We start from the raw sequence: 15,372 nt of genomic DNA, 5'->3' as shown, positions 1-15,372 counted from the left end.
TCTGTGCTGACAACTCACAGCCTGGAGCTGCTTCAGATTCTGTGTCTCCCTCTCACTCTGTCCCTCCCTGCTCATTCTCTCTCTCTTTCTCTCTCTCTCTCTCTCTCTCAAAAAAAAAAAATAAATATTAAAAAAAGAATTACAGTGATCAACTCATCCCAGATTTCAGCTTTCAGATTTTCTAAGTGTTAGCACCAAAAGTCCCACATTGCAGGAAAAAAAAAAAAAACTTCTTTTTCCCATTAAAACCAGGTGAGTTGGTCACCCTATTTAGAATGAGTCAAGAAGTCAGAGACATTTTCTTATTTCTAGACCCCAGTTTCTAGAACAGAATCCTGCGTATATAGTTGGTATCGAATAAATATTCTGAATGAAAGAATGTGTGAAATAACACTGCAAGCTGAGCAGGGCTACATTTCAAATTTTTTTTCTTTAAGTTTATTTATTTTTGAGACAGAGAGAGACAGAGCATGAACGGGGGAGGGTCAGAGAGAGAGGGAGACACAGAATCGGAAGCAGGCTCCAGGCTCTGAGCTCTGAGCCATCAGCCCAGAGCCCGACGCGGGGCTCGAACTCACGGACCACGAGATCGTGACCTGAGCCGAAGTCGGATGCTTAACTGACTGAGCCACCCAGGCGCCCCAACATTTCAATGGTATACTGCACTGTTATGTCGTGATTGGTTGGGAAAAAGTCCTAATCATAGGATTAAAACCAATGAGGGCTGATCCTTAATATAGTTTTCTACCTTGATCACACCGGGCATTGTAGGTAAAAAGATTTGATTGTATTCTACCTGTGATGGAAAGTCATTGGAGGGTTTGAAATCTAGGGGGGTGGAATAACTTGATTTATGTTTTGAAAAAGATTATTCTGGATGCTCTGTGATAATGATAACTAGACACTGTGGATGATTTGGAAGTACATAAACACAATGTAGATGGAGCACAGAATTAGTGAATATAAAGCAATTTGTTACCAGTACAAAATAGGTATACAACTTTACGGCATTTGTGGTGAAGACTGTAAACCATAGAGAATTTAAAAGGAGGGAAGATATTTATAATCAATGTTTTCAGGGAAGACATCAATGGAAGAGGTGGGAATTGAAATGATGCAAGATGCATAAGTAGAGTAGACAACAGACTGTTTTTTGGCAAAAGAAATGAAGTCACAGGGGTGCCTGGGTGGCTTGGTTGGTTAAACGTCCAACTTGGACTCAGGTCATGATCTCACGGTTCGTCAGTTCGAGTCCCGCCTCAGGCTCTGTGCTGACAGTTCAGAGCCTGGGGCCTGCTTCAGATTCTGGGTCTCCCTCTCTCTCTGCCCCTCCCCAGCTAGTGCTATGTCTCTGCCTCTCAAAAATGAATAATAACGTTCAAGAAAAGAAATTAAAAAAAAAAAGAAATGAAGTCACAGGTGGAATAATGGTAGTACATTTTAGTAAAAGAGATCATTGGTACTGATCAAGTCTGAGGATTCTTTTTAGGGAGCAGCAGACTATACAGTGTGGAGAAACAGGTTTGCCACTCCTTGTTTCTCTTGATGGGATGGGGTATGTTTAAATTAAAGGCTCTGTAGAGTTGAGGATGCGGAAGAAGACCTGATCCAATTCCGTAGGTCTCAAAGGTAAGATCTGGGCAGGGGACAACGGTAAGTTGGTACACGCAAAAGTTCTCGTGGCAGAACGGTGACCAGGGGAGGGATTTCAGCTATGAGAAACCCCACGGGAGAGGGCTAGCTTTGAATACTTAACATTAATGGCTAGCAGGCTCTGACATGTCTAGCAAGATATTTGTGGCTCGTGATTCCACTTAAAATTGACGGTAAAAATTACCTACCAGTGGTCTTGCCAACTGCCTATCGTTTATCATCTCATGACGGGGTTCTTAATGCTAACTTTACATGAAATGAAACCAATGACCAATAATATATTTTGAAAATTCACCAAGAGGACTGCCCATGTGGAAAGATCAAGGTCCTTTAAGGAGAATGACAATTTCATTATGGGCAATTATTTTACTTTTATTTAGTAACTGACCAGGGGAGTGGAAATGATTTGAGATCAATCCCTCTATTATCTAATACAACAATTCATGGACAAGATCAGAGAAAGTTTTTTTTTTTTAATTTTTTAAAGTTTATTTATTTTTGAGAGACAGCGTGTGAGTGGGCGGAGGGGCAGAGAGAGAGGGAGACACAATTTGAAGCAGGCTCCGGGCTCTGAGCTGTCAGCACAGAGCCCAGCACTGGGCTTGAACTCAAGAACTGCGAGATCATGACCTGAGCCGAAGTCAGACGCTTAACCGATGGAGCCACCCAGGCGCCCCAATCAGAGAAATTTTTATTCAAACTGTAAACATGATCATCTTACTCTTCAATTTTAGAATGAAAATCAGAAACTTTTTTTTTCTCAAAATGTATTCATCGTTTTCATTTTGGGGCATGCTACCAAGTCAACATTATAAATTGCATGTGATCTTCCTGATGGTGTTATCCCAGCTCATCTTTTATTTTTTTATCTTGTATTTTAACTGAAATATCTTTTTTTAAACCTTTTTAAAACCAACGATATTACCAACCAGTGTCTAACAAACATTTCTCTTTTTCGTATATATTCAATTGCCATCATGTTTTTGCTTTTTAAAAGCAAATTTTAACGAACCAATAACACATAAGTTTCAATCTGAGGACATATGAATGGTAAGAATTAGTGAGTACTTACATGTAAATTTTGAACCTTCAGCAGTTAGGTAAAGAAACAGAGTTAGGATCTGACTAGATTTGTGCTCTCCCAGCAGCACTCCATGGCCTGCCCTGAGTTTTCTGACTTTCCACCGAACCAAATCTTCCTTTAAATTTCTTATTATTTAGGGACTATGAACCCCAACTCTCATATTTGCAAGTAACATCAAGTCTGATTTATTTCAGGGGCACCTGGGTGGCTCAGTTGATTGAGTGTCGGACCCTTGATTTCGGCTCAGGTCGTGATCTCTCAGTTTGTGAGATTGAGCCCCCCCTCAAGCTCCATGCTGAGAGCATGGAGCCTCCTTGGGATTTTCTTTCTCTCCCTCTCTCTGCCTCTTGTCTGTTCTCTCTCTCTCTCTCTCTCTCTCTCAAGCTAAATAAACTCAAAAAAAAAAAAAAGACTATTTCGGGCGGTAAATGGGTGAGAGTCACTTGATGTGTTAACTTTCATCTTAACTAGGGCCTCTTAGAGGCCCTATAAATTAATACAGAGGATATAATTCCAATTCTAATTCCGTTAGACAGATTGTGGTGAGAGAATGGGGAATGGATCGATATTCCTGGTCTTACCGCCAAATTTATTTTTATGGAGATTCCACACTCAACAAAAATCTTGTGGAAAACTGGCAGTCATGCAGAAACATCTACATTAATTGAAGTACAAACTAGAAATGAGAATTAAAGGTAACAAGATATCATAGATAATAAAATATGTTTTGTATATTGAATAGCATATGCCTGCCCCCCATGATGGGTCAGTATTACTGTGTCACTCTTCATTCATTCACGAAACACTTCATGATCCAGGCACAGATAAATAAGGAAGAGCATAAAAAATTGTTAATTCATTAGTTTAAAGGTCACACTATTCTAAAAAGACATCCACAATTACAGTGGATTCCACAATGTGTTTACTTCTCTCTCAGGTCCAGAATAGGTAGACAGAGAGAAGAGGAAAAAATTTTCCTTCCATCTTATTAATCTACCTTCCCCCAAGATCTTGATCTTTTGACAGGCTCAAACTAGCCTTTGAGAAGCATAAACAATCACAATCCAGAAAAATTAACTTATATTTCAGGAGGAAATGACTCAGATCTTACATGCATTACATGCATTCATGTTCCATGGGCCTGAATTTAATCATATGGTTACATCCGGCTGCAGAGGAGAGTGGGAAATGTACGTTCTAGCTGAGTGTGTGACCATTTGGCCAAACAGATGGGAAGAATTGTTTTGTTTTGTTTTGTTTTTTAGCCTAAGTGGTAGTCTAGAATGGAGTGTTTTTCCATTTTCATTCGATTCTCCTATTGGCAGTGGGAGCTCCTGAAAGATTTTACACAGAGTAGTGCTATGAAGAACAAATTGGAGAGGGATATTACTCTAGGAGACCACTTGGAATACTTATACAGTAGTTCAAGGATCCGATGAATCTAGTCTTTAACCAAGGCAGTAGCCTATATTTATGGTTCACATAAATTGTATACTCAAATGCTAGGCACATTAAAACAGGAAAACATACATCCTAATTGGAGAGAGGGAGTGGTGCCCACTAAATATATTTCCATTCTCCCACCTCTGTCTCAGGGAAGAAGACTCTGAACATTCTTCCCTTTGGACTAGATGTCGCTAATGATAGATGTCGTATTAACACCTCCTCTTAGAACTTTGCACAACAATGTAAGTGTTCATCTCTCCTGATTGCAAAAATCTGGTGAGAATAATAGAGCACTGACCTCATTACACCTGCCATTACAGGGGGAACCTTAAAATATACATTTCTACAAGTTCCGCGTGTGATTCTTAACACTCAAGTTGATAAACACTATTAAATTATGAATATGTGGAGATAGTTATAACAATAGGCATTAATTTATTGATAGTATACTTTTAAAACAGACTTTAAGGTTTAAGTTTAAGGTTTAAGGACCAATAGTAGAACAACGTTCTGTTATTGGTAACATGAGTATTGATGGGCATCTTGATGTAGGACCCTTAGAATTTGGGATGATCAATAATTACACTTGCTTAATGTGTGCTAGCCATCTTGAAATCTCATGTTAATCATAACGATATTCCACATAATTTCTGTTAATTAATGGGAACCTTCTCTTAGTTTCCTCAGAGACTCAAAATTTCTTTACAAACTCTGCTTATCATTGCCTTTCCCTTCCCTGTGTCACCTTACCCAGTCTTCTGTGCCCTCTTCCTGCTCTATCCTAGTCAGCCTTTCCATTCTCTGTAAGGTATGGTTGTGGCCTAGCATAACCCACTTTATAACGGTTTTACAGTGGGCTTATTCTGCTACATCCCTCCTAGCACTATATAGATTTTACTTTTTCAACCCTATCCTGACCACTGGTCTGCAGTGCCCCGCCTGCCTTATGCTAGCTTACCGTGACATAATCCATCATGCCTGCTTTGCCCTACATCGTTCCAATGTACTCAACCCTTCCTTGTCCTAAGCATCTCTAGCCCACCCCTTGTCTCGCGAAAGAGAAAAGGTCCTGCTCAACCCCTCCTGACCTTTCCCAGACTTTCCTTACTCTGGCTGGAACCCACACTACATTCTCGAGTATGCACTACCCTGCCCTGCACAGCCTTTTTCTGTCCTGCGCGATACTTTCCTGCTCTGCTCTTCAATTCTTGTGTCTCTTCTAGTTCCTGGATAATGATACTTGTTTATCAAATAGGCCTTGAGGAAAGCTCTGATGCCTGTTATTCAACAGAAAGATGACGGCGGTGACCCAACATACTGCCAGTGTCCCGGCACGAAAAGAAAATCTCTGAATTTGGCGTTGGTATTTGTCAAAATTTAACAAAGCTCTTTGTTTTATTTTAGATTTAGAAACCGTCATAAGCTCTTTTTTTATTTCATTCAAGCTTCATGTCAACAGCTATAAATAATAGATAGCAATTTAGACAACTATTTCAGCAATCACAAGTTGCATTGAACTTTTACAGTATATGAAATGACCAAAAAAATCAGTTTTAGATAGAAATGAAGAAAGGAAGAAAAACCAGACTGGGATTTTATATATATATATCTATATATATCTATATATATAGATATATATCTGAAATATATATTCTGAAATATATATTGAAATGAATTGAAAATATATCTGAAATATATATCTGAAATATATATATCTGATATATCTGAAATGATGAACAATTGGGACAATATATGAACTACCACTGGTTTTTATACTTTCCATATTTTATGGCTTTTCAAAACTATAGCATCTTTCACTAGCCTTGCTTTCAATAAAACTTAGATATTTACATTCCAGATGGATAAAGACAGGAACTGCAGTAAAGCAATTTGACAATAATAGAACTTTATTGAATGCCGAAAACATTCAATTACTCAACATTCAATTCAGTAAAGAGGCATTTGTCATATACAATTAAGAACACAAAATAGGCCAGATTACTCTCATTTTAATTTTTTTGTCAATTTCAATAGTCAGTAAATGCATTATGAATAATCTGTAGCTTTTGGCTTATCATCTGAGAGACAGCTATTTATAACAGAGAAACTGAACACGTCAAGTGATTTTAGGGCCACGAATTTGTTTATAATTTTTCGTTAATAAAAGCTGGTTCCTCTTTTCAAGGATGTAGTAGGTTGAATGGTGGCCCAAAAAGGCATTATTAGGTTTTAACTCCTGAAGCATATAAATGTTACCTTATTTACAAAAAGGTTTTTGGAGATATGATTAAGTTAAGAATTTTGAGATAAGGAGATTATTGAGGTGGACCCTGAATGCCATCATCAGTGTCCTTAGAAGAGAAAGGTAGGGGGCGCCTGGGTGGCTCAGTCGGTTAAGCGGCCGACTTCAGCTCAGGTCATGATCTCGCGGTCCGTGAAGGCTGTGAGTTCGAGCCCCGCGTCGGGCTCTGTGCTGACAGCTCAGAGCCTGGAGCCTGTTTCAGATTCTGTGTCTCCCTCTCTCTGACCCTCCCCTGTTCATGCTCTGTCTCTCTCTGTCTCAAAAATAAATAAATGTTAAAAAAAAAATTTAAAAAAAAATAAAAAAATAAAAAAAAAGAAGAGAAAGGTAGAATGAGATTCCATTGGAGTGCTATGGACAGAAGCAAAGGAATCCTGTCAGCCACCAGGAGTTGGAAGAAGCAAGGAACATATTCTACCCTAGATCCTTGAAAAGAGCATGGTTCTGCGGACACCTTAATTTTGGATTTCTGGTCTCCAGAGCTGTAGAGGATAAATCTTTGTTTATTCTTAAACGATCCACTCTTTGGGGTAATTTGTTATAGAAGCCACAAGAAACGAATACAGATTTTTGTACCGGGAAATGGGATGCTACTGTAACAAATAAAAAATCTAAAAGTGGTTTCGCCTCGAGTTATGGATAGAGGCTGGATGAAATTTGAGAAACACAGTAGAAAAAGCTTCGATGTCCTTGATAGCCTGTTGATAGGAACAAGGATTTCAAAGGTTCCGCCATTGAGGTCTCAGGAGGAAATCGGAAACATGGTAGAGAAAGCCTGTATCATCTTGGGGAATACACATATTACCTGTCATCATGCACAGGATGCTGGTAGAAATAGAAACATTAAGGGCATTTCTGGTGAAGGCTCGGAAAGAAATGGGGAACATGTCATGGGAAATCAGAGGAAAGATCACCTTTTTCAATATACTGCCAGAAAACGTCGCCGAATTGTCTCCTTCTCTTTTCTCCTTCTCTTTTCTGAGCACGCAGCTTGTCTTGTGATGAGCGTGTGGCTTTCTGAATTCCCCAGGGTACACAGGTGCTTTTAAATGTCTTTATTTCCCAAAGCAATTCTCTCTCCAGAGTTTTCTGCCAGGCTGTAGGTGGCCAATTGTGTGCTCACACATAATCCATGGTCCCAGTTGGCTGAGGAATTTTCTTTAGGTTTACAATGTTTTTGAGCAACACTGCCATTCCCCACCCCCCCCCCCCACCCTGAGTGAGTTTTTAGTTAGGCAAAGAGATGGTACCTTTTGTCAGTCTATCAGGTAGCCCCGGGCAGACTAGAACAGATAAACACTGTAATTTGCAAGTAACATCTGCTAGGTTCCCTCCAGAGCCAGGTAAAAAGGGCAGACACTGCTGAACCCAGGAGAGGGTGCGGTAAGGACAAGTGAAAATGCCATAAAGCTTCCCTACCATTTTTAAGTCGCTTTTTTCTTGATTTAGCATTCACTTGTTTGCTGTAAACCTTTGTTTTCCAGATGTCTAACAAAATCGGCTCCGACAGTTCTTGCTTGCTTTTCAATGCTTTTGCGGAGAAATGAATGTTTGAAATTGCTACTCCACGGTCTTGCTGACCTCACTCCCATATGAACCTTTTCATACGTTACTGGATTTGAATTGCTGATGTTTTGTTGAAGATTTTGGATCTGTGCTCATAAGAGATAATGGCTTCTAGTTTTATTGCGATATCGTTGCCTTATTTTTGTGTCAGGATAACACTGGCCTCCTAAAATGGAATGGGATTGTTCCTTCCTCTTTCATTATGTGTAAGGGTTAGTGAAGGTTTGATGTTAGATCTTTTTTATTTTTATTTTTATTTTTAATTTTTTTTAATGTTTATTTATTTTTGAGACAGAGAGAGACAGAGCATGAACGGGGGAGGGTCAGAGAGAGAGGGAGACACAGAATCTGAAACAGGCTCCAGGCTCTGAGCAGTCAGCACAGAGCCCAACGCGGGGCTTGAACCCACGGATTGCGAGATCATGACCTGAGCCGAAGTCGGACGCTCAACCGACTGAGCCACCCAGGCGCCCCTTGTTAGATCTTTTTTAAATGGTTGGTATACTTCATCAAGAAAGCCCTCTGGAACTAGGCTTTTCGTTGTGGAATTTTGGGGGGGGTACTGGTTTATTCAATCTGTTTATTTCTTAGAGGTCCATTCTGATTTTCTATTCCTCTCGAGTCAGTTTTGATAGTCTGTGTTACTATCAGAATTGGACCTGCCCATGTAACCTATCTAGTATCTCCTCTCTCCTTCTGGATTTTAATCATTTGGGCCTTCTCCTTTTTTTCTCTTGCTCTGTCCAGCTAAATGTTTATCAATTTGTTGATTTTTTTCAAAGGGAAAGCAACTTTTGGTTGAGTTCATTAGTTTTCAATATTTTATGTATTTCCAGTCTAGTCATTACTATTTGTTTCTTCAGCTAGCTTTGGAGTTTGTTCTTCATTCTTTTTCTAGTTTATTAAGAGATTAGAATACTGAGTTTGAGATCTTTTTTAATATAATAAATTGCAGTAATCATTTTAGCTCTAAGCACAGCTCGCTCTGCATCCCTTAAGCTTTGATATGTTGTGTTTTTGTTCTCTTTTATTTCAAAGTATTTTCTAATTTGTCCTGTAATTTCCTTACTGACTCATCGGTTATTTAGTAATATGTTATTTAATTTCGGAGATTGCAGAATTTTCCAAACCTCTTTTGGGTGTTGATTTCAAATTTCAATCCATTGCGGTCAGAAAACATACTTCGTATGATTTCGCTCCTTTTATATTTATTGTGACTTATTTTGTGGCCTAATGTATACAGTTGATCCTTGAACAACATGGGTTTGAACTGCGCGAGTTCACTTTTCTGTGGATTTTGTGACAGCGCCATATTGTAAAAGTAGTTTCTCTTCCTTAGGATTTCCTTAATAACATTTTCTTTTCTCTGGCTTTCTTTATTGTAAGAATACAGTATATAATACATATAACATATAAAATGTGTGTCAATAGACTGTTTATATTATCTGTAACATATAAAATGTGTGTCAATAGACTGTTTATATTATCTACAAGGCTCCAGTAAACAGTAGGCTATTAGTAGCTAACATTTTGGGGAGTCAAAAGTTATTATGTGGATTTTTTTTATTGTGTGGGGGTTTGGTATGCATAATTTCTGTGTTGTTCAAGGATTAACTGTAGTCAGTTTTGGCGAATGTGTTCCCAAATCTGCATTAGCTTTCTGTTGCTGCTGTAAAAAATTTCACAAATGAATGGGTTTAAAATAACCAATTCTTTGAATTACACTTCCATACTTCAGAAGCCTAAGTGGGTCTCGTTGAGCTAAGCTTCAAGAGCTCTACATAGCTGTGTTCCTTTATGCAGGCTCTAAAAGAGAACCTGTTCCCTTGCCTTTTCAGTTTCTGGAAACTACGTGCATTCTTTTTTGGCTCATGCCCATTGCACCTTCAAAGACAGCAATGGGGGGTGCCTGGATGGCTCAGTCGGTTAAGTGTTCGACTTCAGCTCAGGTCATGATCTCACAGTTCGTGAGTTCAAGCCCCACGTTGGGCTCTGACAACTCAGAGCCTGGAGCCTGCTTCGGATTCTGTCTCTCTCTCTCTCTCTCTCTCTCTCTGCCCCTCCCCCACTCATGTTCTGTCTTTCTCAAAAATAAATAAACATTAAAATTTTTTTTAGAAAAAGCAGTGGTCATCTGCTTCCTTCTTGAATCACATGACTCTTTCTTTTCCTCAGATTGGATAATCTCCAATCTGATTTTTTCTTCTGTTTTGCTGATTTTTTCTTCTGTTTCTTCCCATCTGCTGCTGAGCTCCTCTAGTGAATTTTTCCTTCAGATTATTTTATTTTTTCAACTTCAGAACTGCTATGTGTTTTCTATTAAGAAGTATTTTTATATCCCTTTGTTTATATTCTCTATTTGGTGACATTATTCTCATATTTTTAGTTTTTTAGGCATGATTTCTTTGTAGTTCACTGAACATTTTAAAAATAGCCATTTCAGGGGCACTTGGGTGGCTCAGTCGGTTAAGTGTCCAACTTCGGCTCCGGTCATGATCTTGCGGTCCTTGAGTTCAAGCTCCACGTCAGGGTCTGTGCTGACAGCTCAGAGCCTGGAGCCTGCTTCGGATTCTGTGTCTCCCTCTCTCTCTGACCCTCCCCCATCCATGCTCTGTCTCTCTCTGTCTCAAACATAAATAAACGTTAAATAAAAAATAGCCATTTCAAAGTTTCGGTTAGAAAGTCTAACGTTGGACCTTCCTCAGGGATAGTTCATACTGACTGTTTCTTTTCCTATGTATCAGCCATACATTCTTTTTTTTTTTTTTTTTTTTTGCATCTGTTGCAATTTTTATTAAAACCTGGAAGTTTTAGATCTCATGCAGGACATCTTCCAATCAGATCCTTCTCCAAACCCTTGCCAGTATTTGGTAGTGTCCATGTTCTGGATTTTGGTCATTCTAATAAGTGAGTACTGGTATCTTGTTTTTATTTTAGTGGGGTTTCTAAACTACTGTAGTAAAGCCTGTATTGTTTGTTATGTGTCACCACTGACCTCTCTGCCCAGGATGCTTCATGGGCAGCTAATGAGTATGCAAAGATTTCCTTAGATATCCGGAACCAATAAATCTCCTTGTTTTTGTAGCAGGGTTCTGCGTGGGTATGTGTGCATGCTAGGATATGTCTTAAACACCCAGCCCAGCAGTTTACAACTCCACCTTGGCTTTTACTTCCCCCTTGCTTAAAGTCTTAAGGTTAGGGAGAGGTGAGAGCTGAGGGCCTTCTCAGATGTTTCCTGGGCGTGTGCGTAGCCCTAGGTCTGTTCGGTGCTATACGCGGGGCCTTCTGGATGAAAGAGAAAGGTAAAGAAGGGAGGCATAAAGGTTGGGTAAAAGCATCCTAGCCTGGGGCGCCTGGGTGGCGCAGTCGGTTAAGCGTCCGACTTCAGCCAGGTCACGATCTCGCGGTCCGTGAGTTCGAGCCCCGCGTCAGGCTCTGTGCTGACGGCTCGGAGCCTGGAGCCTGTTTCCGATTCTGTGTCTCCCTCTCTCTCTGCCCCTCCCCCGTTCATGCTCTGTCTCTCTCTGTCCCAAAAATAAATAAAAAAACGTTGAAAAAAAAAAAAATTTAAAAAAAAAAAATAAAAAAAAAAAAAAAAAAGAAAATAAAAGCATCCTAGCCTGAACCGTGGTTCAAAGAGACTTCTCCAAGGTCACTGGGGAGTCCCTGAGCCAAAGTCTCCCATCAGAGCCTTTCTGAATGTCTCAGAAGTAGACCTGTCTTAGCATCTCTGTTGTGCTCAATTATTCACTGGCTGGGAGTACCTGGTAAGAAGAATGGCCTCCGAGCAGAGCAAACACAGTGATAGATTTCGAAAGTGCTGCAGCCGGGCTGCAGGGCCTTTACACTCTCTACCGTCTACCATCAGAGATACGAAAAGGACCTTTTCGTGCCATTATGCGTGGCAACATCAATTTCTTTATATATTTGTAGGTCAATTCGGCAATAGTTTTCCAATTTGTCATGCTTGTTCAAATTGGAACAAACTTGCTTGTTCCCTTTCACATCCGATTCTATCCCTAGGAATTTATCCTACTGTTATACTCACAAACTTGCATCATCATTTTTCATTGTTAGAAATTAGAATCAATTTAAAGGTTCATTAATAGAGGGAAAGGGAAAATAGCCTACAGCAATTAAAGAGAATTTTAAATAGGATATTGTCGAAATACCTGTATTAAAGAAGCCATAAAAAGGGAAGAAAACTGGGGCACTTGGGTGGCTCAGTCGGTTAAGCATCTGACTTCGGCTCAGGTCATGAGATCTCGTGGTTCACAAGTTTGAGCCCCATGTTGAGCTCTGTGATGACAGCACAGAGCCTGGAGCCTGCTTCTTGGATTCTGTGTCTCCCTCTCTCTCTGCCCTTTCCTGTTTGTACTCTGTCTCAGTCTGTCTCTCTCTCTCTCAAAAATAAATAAAACATTAAAAAAAATTTTTAAAGGGAAGAAAACGAAGTGGATGGAATGAAAGTATCTTCCTGAATAATAGGTGAATTTTCAGCTCCAAAATTTTATGGCATAGGAGAGAACTTTATAATTCTTCTCTCATATGATGAGACCTTTCACAATTACTTTATTTTAACCAACTACTTGAGGAAGATACATTAGTATAAAATAATCCCTATTAAGGCTAGTTTTGGATATCAGTAGAAATCACCAGTTACAATTGATAAGAAAAAAGAGGACAATGAAAAATCAATACTAAATTATAACTGATTGTGCATAGAGGAGATGACATCACAACTGGAGATTTTAGGTCCCACTGTAAACAAGCCTTTTAAAGACTACTTTAAAAGCAAATATATAGGGGCGCCTGGGTGGCTCAGTCAGTTAAGTGTCCGACTTCAGCTCAGGTCATGATCTCCCAGTTTGTGAGTTCGAGCCCTGCATTGGGCTCTGTGCTGACAGCTCAGAGCCTGGAGCCTGCTTCGGATTCTGTGTCTCCCTCTCTCTCTGCCCCTCCCCTGCTCATGCTCTCTTTCTGTCTCTCTCTCAAAAATAAATAAACGTAATAAAAATAAATAAAAAATTAAAATAAAAGCAAATATATAAGTGGTTATATCATAAAATGATGAAAACAGATACCTACTTATGATTTAGAATACATATCTCATGACAGCATTATATGTAGATTTAAAAAGTTTTTTCTCTAAAATATCTTAGAAATAAATATGTTGTACTTTGGAAAACTGGGTCAGATCACTCAAAGAGAAACTTTAGTGATGATAAAAACCGGTGTTCAATTTTCAAGGAGAGTGTGAATAAAACTGTTTCATGAAACATGAGACAGAGAATATAGCATTACTAAATGTGTGGTTTTAAGTATATATGTGTGATTAATTTATTAAGTATTTTCAAAATCAATATTATAAGTAGATATTTGCTTATGTAGCTTCTCTTTCAACAATTTTCTGTATTCAATTTAGCCACAGATTCCTTTTCAAAATTTTGTTTCTCCTTGAGAAAATAGAAAAAGTCTCTATATTCAAAATTATCTTCTAAATGAGCATATTTGTAGAATTCTCGAGCCTTGCAGAAAATCTGCTTCATTTCTCATAGGGAGACGTTGAAGGGCTTATTTTTTATTGTTGAAATCGTTTACATTCATTTTCTATCACTGCCAAACAAATTATCATGAATTTAGTGGTTTAAAATGATCTCTGTAGCACTGGGTGTTATATGGATGAAATGAATCATTGGATTGTACTCCTGAAATCATTATTGAACTGTATGCTAATTAACTTGGATGTAAATTTAAGTAAGTAAGTACATACATACATACATAAAATAGAAGCCCCTGGGTGGCTCAGTCAGTTAAGAGTCCAACTTTGGGTGAGGTCATGATCTTGCAGTCCATGAGTTCGAGGTCTGCGTCGGGCTCTGTGCTGACAGCTCGGATCCTGGAGCCTGCTTTGGATTCTGTGCCTCCCTCTCTCTCTGCCCCTCCCCTACTCACTCTCTTTCTCTCTCTCTCTCTCTCTCTCTCTCTCAAAAACAAATAAACATTTAAAAAAATTGAATGAATGAATGAATGAATAAATAAATAAATAAATAAAATAAAACGATCCCTGTAGATCCTAAATCCAACCTGGATCTCCCCGGGCTAAAATCAAGGCATCAGCAGAACTGCATTATTTCCTGAAGACTCTGGGGGACAATTTGTTTCTTGGTCTTTTCTAGCCTCTAAGAGCTATCCACATTCCTTGGTTCATGGTCCTCCTCCTCCTCCTCCACCTTCAAAGCTAGCAACAGCAGATTTAGTTGTTCTCATGTTACTATGTCATGTATCCTCTGCAGCTGGGAATGATTCTCCACTTTTAAGGACTCATAAGATTAGATTGGACAGTCCGTGATAATCCAGAATAATCGCCCCATCGCAAGGTCCTTAACCTTCTCACAATTTTAAAGTTCCTTTTGTCACACAAAGCAACATACTAACAGGTTCTGCAGATTAGAACATGGAGATTTTGGAGGGGTGGGCATTATTCTTTCTTCCACATTATAACTTAAAGAATAAAACTTAAGGGTGCCTGGGTGGCTCGGTCCGTAAGCATCTGGCTTCGGCTCAGGTCGTCACGATCTCAAGGTTTGTGAGTTCGAGTCCCACATTGGGTGAGCTCGAGCCCCGCTTCAGGTGAGCCTTGCTTCTCTCTCTCTCTCTCTCTCTCTCTCTGCCCCTTGTGGGATTCTGTGTCTCCCACACTCCCTTGTGCCCTCTCCTTCTCTCTCTCTCTCTCACACACACACACACACACAAAGAATAAAACTTAATGATCAATTAACGTAATCTCAGACTCATGTCAATAGAACACGATGTATCAACAAATCTGTGCCATTGGGTTGAGTGCTATAAAGTAAAATATAAAGAAGTGTGAAGGAGGCCCACCTTGAAAAGCATACTATATTGATGGCTCGTCAGGAACATTCATGAAAATGCAATTAACAATAAAATGCCTGCATGCTTTAAAATTCAGTTGTTCAACAGGATTTCTTGAGTACCTGCTATGTTGTTCTATGCTCTGATAATACTGTAGGAGTGCACAGCCTAATGTCTACCTTCACGAAGCTGATTTTCAAGTGGGGAAAATAATAAATAAGAAAAGAGACTGATAGGGGCGCCTGGGTGGCTCAGTCGGTTGAGCGTCAGATTTCAGCTCAGGTCACGATCTTGCGGTCCATGAGTTCAAGCCCCGCGTCAGGCTCTGGGCTGATGGCCCAGAGCCTGGAGCCTGCTTCCGATTCTGTGTCTCCCTCTCTCTCTGCCCCTCCCCCGTTCATGCTCTGTCTCTCTCTGTCTCAAAAATAAATGTTAAAAAAAAATT

Source organism: Panthera onca, chromosome X, assembly GCF_046562875.1.
Source record: "Panthera onca isolate mPanOnc1 chromosome X, mPanOnc1 haplotype 2, whole genome shotgun sequence".
Classification (NCBI taxonomy): domain Eukaryota; kingdom Metazoa; phylum Chordata; class Mammalia; order Carnivora; family Felidae; genus Panthera; species Panthera onca.
This window is presented reverse-complemented; position numbering follows the sequence as displayed.